This window comes from Amblyomma mixtum, chromosome 1 (genome assembly GCF_055824585.1).
Source record: "Amblyomma mixtum isolate Tamu chromosome 1, ASM5582458v1, whole genome shotgun sequence".
Classification (NCBI taxonomy): domain Eukaryota; kingdom Metazoa; phylum Arthropoda; class Arachnida; order Ixodida; family Ixodidae; genus Amblyomma; species Amblyomma mixtum.
Genome location: NC_143012.1, coordinates 182,121,676 through 182,133,700, shown reverse-complemented (window position 1 = coordinate 182,133,700; position 12,025 = coordinate 182,121,676). Strand labels below are relative to the sequence as shown.

General features: G+C 46.8%; 1 long non-coding RNA gene and 1 pseudogene across 1 annotated transcript; one reads left to right on the top strand and one right to left on the bottom strand.

Moving 5' to 3' along the window:
- Positions 1-1,958: 1,958 nt before the first annotated feature.
- Positions 1,959-5,033, bottom strand: LOC149370154 (uncharacterized). Its single transcript, XR_016285588.1, has 2 exons — positions 2,942-5,033; positions 1,959-2,474 (listed from the first exon to the last, which is right to left on the bottom strand). It is a non-coding gene; the product is annotated as an uncharacterized LOC149370154 (long non-coding RNA).
- A 5,509-nt stretch (positions 5,034-10,542) lies between these two features.
- Positions 10,543-11,103, top strand: LOC149370153 (uncharacterized; annotated as a pseudogene).
- Positions 11,104-12,025: the final 922 nt, after the last annotated feature.

Sequence of the window (12,025 nt, the reverse complement as noted above, 5' to 3'; positions counted from 1 at the left end):
GACGACAGTTTGGTGGGCGCAGGAAAGACTAACTTAACACCGTATTTCATGGTTACCTTTTTAACGTTATGTGAGACTTTATGCAGGTATGGCAGTACAGCAGAAACTATTTTGCATATTGTGTGTACAAGACCTGCGCAGAGCATTACCGAGGCAAAGGTTGTCAATGCCTCTCTTCACAAGTTTGGAATATGAGGAAGAGTAGGGCAGCAGGCTTTTCTTGGTCCGTGGAGAGTAGCTCCAGCAAACATGGCTTTCTTCAGAGAAGGTGAGAGTCAAATCAAAAAACCTAATTGAGTCACCAAGGGGCACTTTATGAGTAAAACTCAAGTCAGGATAGGTATCAGTAAAGAAGGTCAAAATGCCATTTGCGGCCGCTTCGACACTGTCATGGGAAGTTCGTTTCAAGAAAATTAAGAAATCGTCTACATACCTAAACACTTTCACTACTCGATCGTAGTAGACGATGTGTTGCATGTTCATGCAACACATCGTCAAAATGAGATAAAAATATGTGGCACAAAATAGGAGCTACACACGAGCCAATGGGAATGCCCTGCTTCTGTATGTTTTCATGTTCTACCACAGTGGAAGAAAAGTAGCAAGTGAAAAGTTCCAAAAAGGAATTCACCGATATGCCCGAGCTGTTCTGGAAGGCCACTGCACCTCTGTTTTCGATGAGTTCCCGCACAGTAACTAAGAAGTCCTTTTGGGGAACTGAATAGAAGAAGAAGAGGTCTTCGATGTCCCCGGAAAAGGCGGAATTGGCACTCGCACTGGTAGCGGATAAGTAGTCCACGACGTTCATCGAGGTCCGAACGCTAAAGGGGTCGTCAGGTGCCAAAGGGTCCAAGGATCGTTTCAAAAACTGGCCCACTCCAGCGTTGTCCTGAGTACTTCTCCTCCTTGTGAATCCGTCCTTTTCGCTAGTTTTCTACTACTACTCCGACATGCATGTATCTTGCCCTCAACTACTCTAATTTTCCTTTTGATTATGCAGTGTTCTTGTCAAGATTGGTGACAAACACCTAAAAAGTGGATAGATACCTTTTTTTATTATGCACACAGGAAAACCTAAATTTCAAAATGCAAACAAGAAAAATAAGTGCAAAAAGAAACGCAAACATTATTAAGGAAGCTTGCTACTTCTTAGCATCAAATATAATTATTCTTACTTAGTGTAGACAAGATGGTTGTTGTTCAAACACTGCTGCTAAGGCTTACAATGATGCATGTAGCCAGAAAAGTGCACGTTAAAATAAGGAATTAAGTCACACCGATCATATCATAAACAAAGTAACCACCCATTCACTTGAGCAGAACATACGGCTTCAAGAAATGGTTGCAGAATGACTAGACACACAGTACATACTGGAGTGCTTTTCCAACACTGTGAAAACTATGCAATCAAATCACGTATACTCTGCGATGTCAGTGCATGTTAAAGAACCACAGTTGGTCGACATTATCTGAGCCCTTCACTAGTCTCATAGCCTGAGTTGCTTTGGTCGTTAAACCCCATAAAAGCAAATCACAGCTCAGAAAAAGAAAAGGCACAAACTGTAATGGGGCTCCAGAAATAACAAATCCTCATCCAGAAACTTTGCGGATTCTTTTGACACATGTTATGCTCAATCTTTGTCCTATTAAGAACATCATTAGGTTTCATTTGGTTTTATGGGATGTAAAGTTCCGAAGCAACTCAAGCTATGAGGGATGCCATAGTGACGGGCTCTGGATAATTTTGGCCACCTGGAGTTCATTAACATGCATCGAGACCGCACAGTACATGGACTTTGAATTCAGGAAGACAGGATCTCTAAAAAAGAAATGACAGGTACGTCGCTCTTTTTCAAGTTGAAGTATTTCAATCTCTAATTCACATTTGCGGGCTTCTGTCCTCATTCGGGCTTGTGTTTCTGCTAAGAGTGCAGCTCCATACTTGTTTATGACAGCAACAGCAGCATTGCTGACTGCCTTCCAGCCTTCTGCCACATCTGTGACTTTTGCTGCTGCTTCTGCTGTTGCTCCTGCTGCACTCAATTCTATATGAGCAGCTCTTTTTTTTTGCTTACAGGACATCATGCTCCAGCTCAACATTTCTTCGGTTCAGCTCAATAGCCTCTTGGAGGCTCTGGTTCTGCTGTGCTCACCTTGAGAGTCGTTGAGGTAGAGGTCTCACTGGTGCTGGTGATGCCTGAGCTGGGGTGGCAACCACTGCTGCTTCCACCACCACCGGTTCTCCATCATGTAGACATGTGCCTTCTCGTCGTGGTGGGCTCCCTTGGTAGCCAGCTTCTGAGCCGACAGTGTCTTCATCTGCTTCGACAGGGTCAAAAGAGAACATTCCCTCGTTGACCGCATCCACTGGTGCCTGGTAATCTGTGTAAATTTCTGTGCGGCTGCTTTCATGTTGCTGCTCTGGCTCATCAGCAGTGCCTGGCAAAAGCTGGTTACCGCCGTCTTCAAGGAGCCTGTGTGAATTATTTGCACTTTTATTGATGCTGTACATCAAAAGGAGAACTTGCAGAAGGTGTAACCCACTGGCAGGAATGCATTTGTGTAACACTGCTGTGTACAGAGACTAGACTTATTTGTGCAAGAAGTTCTGCAATCATTTTTGGCAGACTGTACATAATGTTGCATCTGTAAAAGTTTTGAACAATTTCACTTAAGCAAATAAGTGTCATTATGCAAGATAGCTGCTTGAAAGTGATGGTTCACAATGTACACGCAGAAATCGAGATTTGTTACTGTCATGTGTGTGTGCGTATGCTCGTATTCTCTAATTCCTGTAGCCCCATTGCAGCCTATTTTCACTGAGCAGCAGCTAAGCATCATATATTGCACAATTTCCACCCCACAACTCTTTTTTTGTAGTAGCTGACAATATGAACTGCGTGACTGCGGTTCATTGTACTCGGGGAGTCGTTATACTTACTCATCTTGGTTTACAGCATCAGGTATGCCCTCCAACATTGGGTTGTCTGCTCCTACGACGTCCCTGACAGCCTCCAGTAGGGCAGACAGTTCATACTGATTACGACCAGCACCTGCACACATTAAGAAATATTGGACTATGAATTTGCAAAAGCATTGATTAGGAATACTTCACAATAAAATGCAGCACTCACCAGCCATACCTAGCATCAAAATTTCGTTACTATGCACTGTATTTCTGTGCAAGACATGCCATTATGCAAATGCTTTATTTTTTTTTTACCCAAGAACTTGTGGTAATGACTATTGTCTCTTCGAAACCTGTCGTGCCCAGCAAAAACTGTCTGGCCAAGTGTTGCCTGCTACTTTCTTACTTCACTTCTTTCGTTACATTTGTGTATAAGTACTCAGTGCTTGTATTTCATGCATATGTGAAGAATAAATTTTCTTGTGTTCCTACCAGTGCGGCTGGCTCATATCCTTCCACATGTGCTCTAGCGAATTACAGTGTGCGTCTGGAGTGGCAGCTACTGATTACGAACTTTAACTGCTGCACGAATATGAAGTTCAACGAATGAGACACCATTGCGCCTAAATGAGTGGTTGTTGCAAGCAAAAGAGCAGCACAAAAACAAAACAAAGCTGAAAGGCGATCACATTTTCCTTGATACACTTGAAAGATAAACAGTGGGCTTTGTCCTCTTGAGATTTTGTAAGGAGCAATTTAGTGTCCAGTTTTCTTGCATGGAGCTTCAGTTCTAGCCATTTATCAGAGTGCCAGTCCGTGCAGTAACTATAACTTGCAGTGAGGCGTACCTAACGACGTTTTTGTTGCTTTCTGAAAGACTCAATCGTCAGGAAAGATGCATCTCTTACTCGAAGCTAGCGACAATAAAGTTTATCACCAGTAAACTCAGAAATAAGTGGCAGGCTGCATGGCAAGAACACGTAAACAACAAACTACATTCTGTGAAACCAATTTTAGGGGAATGGCAATCATGTAGGCATCAAGAACGTTTTACCGAAGTAATTTTATGTCAGCTCCGCATTGGACACACCCACCTCACGCACAGCTTTCTACTAACCAAACAGAACAAACCTCTCTGTGACATGTGTGGTGCTGAACTCACGGTGAACCACATTTTAATTTCATGTATCCAACTAGAAGAACTAAGAAAGAAATATTTTACAACATTTTACAGGGAAAGCATCCCTTTCACCCCATGTTACTTTTAGGTGATCGAGCACTGGTTGACATCTCTTGTATTTTTAGGTTTCTCAGGGAAGCCAGTGTTTTAAACAAACTCTAAGTATAAAAAGCTTCACCTTTAACAAAAACTCTAACCTTGTGGTTTGGCGCATCATAGCCTCAGTTGCTTTTGTGCCATTAAAATCAATATAACCATAACCAACCATTTCAATGTTGGCCGCAGTAAAATTCTGCTGAACAAATAAACAAGAAACTGTTGCACTGTACGCTGCATGCCCGAACATAATTTGTACTTGCCGAAATCATGGGAAGAATGTGGGCTTTTCCCGCCTTCATCGTGCTGCTGTTCATAAACTGGTTTGGTTTATGGGGTGTAACATCCCAAAGCGACTCGGGTTATGCGGGATGCCTAGTGAAGAGCTCCCGAAATTTCGACCACCTGGGGTAAGCCTCCATCGAAATTCGGCCGCCGCGGCCGGGATCGAACCCGCGTCTTTCGGGGTCAGCAGCCGAGCGCCACAACCACTGAGTCACCGCGGCGGCCACTTTCATAACGAATGTTTTACTACAAAGAGAAGGGGTAATAGATCACTTACCGGTTTGTCTTTCATGCTGGTGTACGAGCTTAACGGCCGCCTTTAGCTGCTGCTTCAAGTTCTGCCATTGCTTTTTTATTTCTTTTACTTCTCTCCTCGTAGTGTGGTGCGAATTTAGTTTTATGGCGACTTCTGCCCAGGCCTGATCTCGTTTTTTTCTAGTCACAGATGAATTGAACTTGCTGAATAATGCCCTAGATTTTTCTTTTATAATATGTGCTAAGTCCATCTTCTCATCTTCGCTCCAATGCTGACACTTAGATCGCTTGGCAAGCGGTTGCGAGGTTGGGACGGGCGCATTGCCTTGGGAAGTGGTACCACAGTGTTCAGTTTTCAGTTCAAAAAGCATGGGAGTGTGGCCGGATGTTGACACCGAGTCGCGGTTATCTATTGGACAGCGCGAACGCCTGTCGCAGCCGCAACCGACTTCCGGCACGTTCCCCATCTCATTCCCTGTCGGCGGCTAAGTTCCCCGCCTAGGTACTAGCTGTACCTAGCGTCTTCAATAAGTCTGCAGTCTGGTTCAGTTTTATCGGTTTGTGCAAGCGCCCTACGTCTGCAGGAAAGTCCGGACTTATCTTAGCTATTCTATGAATTAATTTTCTTAGCATGGCTCGACAGTGTCGTTCTGTAGGATCGCTGACTCGAGCATGCGTCAGGCTGAAGATATAGTTTGTTCTAAAAGTTACGTGGCTGTATCATGACGCGAATGGTCATCATTTGCAGAAGCGAAAGAAGTAACAGTGTTCCGTGCTTTGCGTTCGTAAGTGTGGGGTCGGCTAGATAAGCTTAGAAACATTGATATACAGCTTGTTCGGCAATTTTACGCGCGCCGTACAATGCTTCCGCCGGCTAAAACGGTGCATTGTTCGCGCTCAAATTTCGCGCAGACATGGCATTTGGTTGGCAATGCTGTTAGTTTGGGGTGCTTGTCAGAATCGATCGCAAGGTGAGAGTTATTCGCATCGTGTGCCGTGACGGCGAAGCAAAGCAGACCGCTCTCCCAGCGATGGCGCCATCCCATATAGTCTGTAAGAACTCTGCCGTGGAGATGGGGTTTTTTTGTTCCTAGCCAAATAATCAAGGAAGGAAAAGTTGTTGCTAGCCGCGACATATGCCATCTAAACCTGAGCTGCGGCTAGTAGGAACAAAAGGAAAGGCAGAGGGTAGCGAGGGGAGGCGGCCTACGCGATGTTTTTGTCGCCGGCCCTGACTTATTACCTTACGCGCGGGGGCACAGACGTACACCTCGCCTTCGCGCTCCGCACGGTCCAGCTAAATGTTATATTCCGTGCGCGTGCCGTGTTCTGTCACGGAAGGAAAACAAAACGTGCGCGGCTCTGTACACAACAAAGTTACCACACGCGGAGCGTTCTGTCACTGCGCGCAACTACAGACGGGACGTCAAGTATTCACAAGTTTGTAGTATTCACAGAGGCTCACCAGAGACTGCTCAGGGGTGTGCGCGCTGCCCTGCCTGATCCAGTGTTTCTTTCAGCTGCGCCACACTCGCCACAAACGTCGCTTGTAGCTAGTCTGTGGTGCACCCGTATGTCCCCGGGCCACACACATCTTGCAGCCGCACGGATGATCATCGCGCACTACAGCTGTGTCAGGGAGCGGCCACTGACGCTGTTGGTGCGCTCACCTCGTGCGATTCACGGGTCGGAGCGCGCAATTACGCAGTGGCCGGGCGCTCACTGTGCACGAGCAGCGGAGCCGTGCTGCGCTAGGCGCGCACAGATTTCGCACAGTGATTCACGATGCCGTGCACCCGATAGAAACTAATCAAGTTCCCAAATCGGTGTATTTATAGTGAAGGCATGGAATGTAGAGCAATCATGAAATGCTATGTTGCACCACCTCCAGCTTTGTAAACCGAAGTGACTGATCTGCCTTTGTACAACCATCTTTCAGAGCAAGGATCTTCAACCAGATCCTTCTGAGGCAAGGCTTTCAACAGCTGCAGCCAGCAGTTGTCCGTACCAGGACAATGGTTCTGTCGAACACAGCACTAGATCTGAAGCTGTCTGTAAGTCCTTATTGCATTTCATCCATTCTGTGTGGATAAATATTTGTTTCCCTACAGTGACGCCAGCTGCGACTTCTCCTGGCCGTGTCACAGAGGAGTCCTTGCTGCTTCCACCCTTCGTCCCGGCCACATGCAGCAGTGATCCACTTGACTGCACATCTCCACAGGGTGACAGGCCAGACTCTGACTCCAGCTACTCTCCAACCTACAATGACGATACCGAAAGGTGGGCTCTTCACAGCTGCATGGGTTTTGGGCCTAACAGTTGGCACTATTCTGATTCCAGTGAGTCATCCGCAGAGAGTACACCAGCCCCCCCAGAAGAACGGCAGTTCTTGGTCTTTGAGAGCTGTCTGAGGGAGCTGTTCCAGACATGCCCAGAGTGCTCGAGGCCTTGTGAAACCACCATTACCACCAAAGGCAGCTTCATCAATGTCATCACCATCTGTCCTCTGGAGCATGTCCAGCAAGCAAGCGGGCTGGATGCAAGGAGCTGGACATCTGGATTCCGTCAACTACCAACCACATGTACTGGGAAGCCCGCGCTGGAGGGGGCAATGTAGAGCTGGTCGTCGATATCTGGCGGAGTATGAAAAATCACGTCATCAACCAGCACTCTGGACATGGCGGACTGTACTCAAGGTGTCTCCACAGCGACATGCCAGAGGAGACAAGAGTTTGGATGGACCCCAGTGACTTGTTTTTGCCCTTGTCTAAAGAACTTGTTTTAAAGCATACCTTTTGCTCAAGAGTCCCAGACATACGAGCAATTCAAGCACATCACTGAGGACAAGCGTCTCCTCAAAGATATCACACAGATGTCCCCCCATGGCCAAACGTTTGCTCTGGAGGCATTCCACAGCGTCTTGATTGACTTCGCGCCAAAGTCTATGGCATTTTCTCCAGCAGGGATGCTTGCAAGGTAATATTGTAGTTCTGTCCTGTGTCTAGAGGCAGTTGGTTTATTCCAAGAGTGAGCACGTAACCACATCCACATACTCCAGATCATTAGGCAGCATTGCCATCCTATACGATATCCTCAACTTACAGGACGCAACTTGCCATCCTCCACTTCAATGAAAATGCAGACCGGTCCCAGGCGAAGAAGACAAAGGAAGGCAATTCACGCTGGATGATGAAGACTACCAAGGCGCGAAAGGGCCATCACACAGTGTGTTCCATCAAAACAGCTACCACTTACAGTAAGCATTATGCTTCATCCCAAACGAATGACTTGAGGGGAGCCTTTTGGAATGAAGTAATGTGAAGATTTCATTTCCAAAGTATGTCGGAAAGCTTGTAAAAGAAGTTATCAGCAGCAGAGAGCTCTGGCAATCTCTCTCTGATGCATCAGAGGCCAACACAAGCACTTTCCCAGCACCAATGATCTCGCTTATGGAAGCAAGGAGGTCCCGCTTCAGCCAGGGTCCCCAGTGAGGCAGACCAAACAAGGTGAGGGCGACAACATCCAGCGTGTTTGAAAGTCTGAACTGTGATGAGCAGCAAGATGTGTGTTTCCCCTTCTGCTGCACCAGAGGCCGACATAGCATCTTCGTGGCAGGGCTCGGAATCCTACTTTGCAACTATAATGAGGACCAATGGCTGCCAATGACATCACTCACACTGTGTCCCATGCAAACACTTCCAACTTTCAGTGAGTAACATGTGTAACTTCTGCATGAATGACATTCGGGGCGTATTTTCGAACATTGGGAAGTTATGAGCAGCGGCAAGAGTCAGCGATCTTTCTCTGATGCATCAGAAGCCAGCATAAGTGCTTTCCCAGCACCAACGATCGGCTTTCGCCAAGGTGAGGGCGACAACATCCAGCGTGTTTGAAAGTCTGAACTGTCTGACGGGCAGCAAGATGTGTATTTCGCCTTTACTGTAACGGAGGTCGACATGAACGTCTTGTCGGCACATACTTTTACAAGTTTCTTGCAGGTCCAACCGGCTACAGATTCCCAGCTTCCTGTTTACCCGGCCGCAGATTGTATGGACATGCCAAGACACGTATCCTTTGTTGAATGGTCACCTTGGCAACCAACATCTTGTGCAGAAAAATGACTGGTTCAGCCAGATCACACAGATTTTTCTCTCGGCAGAACCTGCCTGCTAGAGAGTGCGTATCCCAGTTGGCGGATAGGGATGCTCTTATCATAGTCTGGCCCTTCTCCTCTGCAATTTGTGCAGTCACTTGCAAGACACTGTTAGCAGGAATAAACTTTCATTCAGTGCGCCTGCAGTTACATTCCCCTTGACTGGCAGAGGAGCAATTGAGGCAAGTGTGATAAGAGTGGTGCTTGCACCCGCGAACCAACAGGCATTCTTCAGATTTGAGCAGGATCCCGACCAGCTACCAAGCGCCGGAAAGATTCTGCAGATACATCTAAGCAAGTCAATAAACTATTTTACAACTGCTATTCTGAGTGGCTTTGTGCATCTTTTCGTACTTTGAGTGCAAGTGGCCGTGAGTGTGAGTGTAGTTGAGCAACCTCTCATGGTGCTGAGGTATGACAAGGATGAGCTTGTCCTTGCCTGTCAGGCAGAGACTTTGTCTATACTACTACACAGACACTGAATAAGCTAAGCACATTCCCAAAAATGGTCTGCATGCAATCTGTAAATGCTGTGACACATTGGAAGCAAAAATGAGGTGCGAAATGGTTCGCTACTTTATTTTTAAGGAGTTGCAAGCTGAAAGCCTACATGGTTTTCAGCAGGATATTTTGCTCTTATCGCCTTCACCATGCAGGCGGGCAGTGGCCTTCTGTTGTGGCGCCCAAGCCGCCCCAGAGCACACACTGCCTCTAGGCAGCAAACCGGTAGTGCCTGAAACAATGCCAATGATTAGATGTAGCAAGCAGTACACAGGATGAAGTTGATCAGATGCGCATCCAAGTCGGGAGGGCAGAATGTTCTAACCCCTAGCCTGTTCTGCATATTTACTCATTGGAACGAAAAACAATCATTCCTGTAACTACACTAAACAATGGTGACTTGAGTAAGCATGCACACCAAGGTTGAGGCCCAATGTTCACTCTTTTCTAGATGTCTCAAGCTGACCTCCCTTGTTGTTGCTAGTGGCTCTTTATTGATAATGAAAAAAGTAACAATGGAAGCTAACGATGTTGCTAGCCGCGGCATCTGCCATCTAAACCTGAGCTGCGGCTAGCGAGAATAAAAGGACAGGGAGAGGGAAAGAAAGGGAGGAGCGATAGTAAGAAAGGATAGGTGTTGGGTGGCAATATACACTATGTACAATTCCATATATGGGAACCAAGTTCTACAACTCTGCTAAATGCTCCAAAAGCACGCTTTTCATCACACTTACTAGTATTTATGTTATCACTGCAACTGAGGAAATTTATATATATAGGTGCCAGAAGCCCACTTCTGATAGGACAATCTCCTTTGAAATTTCGAATTGGCTCAGCAGTTGCTGCCGGCTGCCGGCTGGGTACGTGTAGATCAAGTTCCCGCGGCAAAAAGACGAGTTCAGATTCCTCTTCAGTGCACCTTTAAGGACTTCCTTTGAGGGGTGCTTGCCACTGTGTTCTTGAGCTGTATCCGACTACAGTTTGTTACAAAGCCCATTGTGGCTTAGGCGGTGCAGACTGGGCACTATTATTTTCCTTTTCTCTTGCCCACACAAATTTGTGCAGTTTGTTACATGTGGTGCCATGGATCAGATTTTTAAGAAAATTTCTTCTTCACAGTTTGAATTGATGTAGCCCTCAGAAACCTTTTATGACCATTGAACCTTTAAGCATTAAGTGTGTTCCTATGACAGGAAATTGCTCGTGTGATCAGTCTAGCCCTGTTTGGGGTAAAGACCTTTTATTCACAAGTGAGTTCATCATATACTTTGTGTTCCGGTTTCAGATTCTGTATGCAAAAACAGTAGAGCAGCTCCAGAAAGCCAAGGAAGAACTCCGCTGTTTGAAGCATGAAGCTTTTGTGAAGAAGGTCAATACCTTTCTTAATAATGAGCAAGAATGGGTGCTCCTTTACCGTCTAGGCACAATGACTAGGGGGCACAATACAAACAACTATTCCGAGGCGTCCATCCGCATTCTGAAAGACATGGGAGAGCTACTTTGAGGCACGGCTGCTAAGGCATGCTCACAATCGAGATGCCTCTCACCGTGTTGCATTCCAGCACCTGCTCCAGAAGCTGCCCAGTGATTTTGCCAAGTCGATGAGATGGCACTTTCTATAGTGTGCCTTGTTCTTCCGGCACAAGCTCCTACAAAGTGGACGCCAACATTGGCATCTGCAGCTGCTGGATAGGCAGCCAAGGTGCTTTTTGCAAGCACCAGGCTGCTATACAGAAAGTCTTCGATGGCTTTTTCCAGTCTCCTTCGTGGCACCGCGTCGCGACATGCTTGCGGCCTACAGGGCGCTGGGCATTCTTCGAGACGCACTATTGTGGCCACGGCAGTGCGCGCACCCGTGAGCCTCTGTGCATTCCTCGAACAGATGGGCTTGACGTCCTGCCTGTTCTCCGCCAGGTAGTTACGTGCAGTGACCGAACACTCCGCGTGTGCTACCTTGGACGACGAACAGCTGGACGCCCCCACTCCAGCTGTTTTGTGTGTTGCGTCGTGCGCATGTGTTTTCCTACCAGACCTTCACGTGCGTGTGACCTGTATATATTTATCATGTTTATATGTAAATAGATTTATTCTCAGTGTACCCCTCCCGTCCTTTCTACTATCCCCTCACCTCTTTTTCACTTCTACACACTGCCTACTATCCTTTATTTCCGCTGCCCCAGCTCAGGTGCTTCCAGCGGCGATAGCAGATGCCGGGATAGCAAAAATTCTTTTACCTACCATATTCAATGCAAAATAAAAACCACTACTACTACTACTTTTCCCAAATAGCCCAAAGCTCACTCCTGAAGATCGCCGACAGCTTGGACACCTGGCGTTGGGAGACCGCTGCCCGCAGCTAGAATTTTTCCTTCCCATGATGTCAGCAGACTGTGTGGATGCGACTCCAGAAGCTTGCACGTCCACATGCAGCGATAAGGCAATGGAAGATGTGTGCCAGCTGCCGAAATCTCCACCCGGGCCACTTCCAGAGGAAGCCTCAAGTACAGTTCAGTATTAATCCTCTCAACTACTGTAATGAGCAATTGTAGCAGCATATCAATTTTTTTAGGTTTATGACCATCAGAATGTCATGATTGTGAGAATAATATGGCCCTGTCCCCGCAGGGGCGCGTCTGCAGCATGCAGA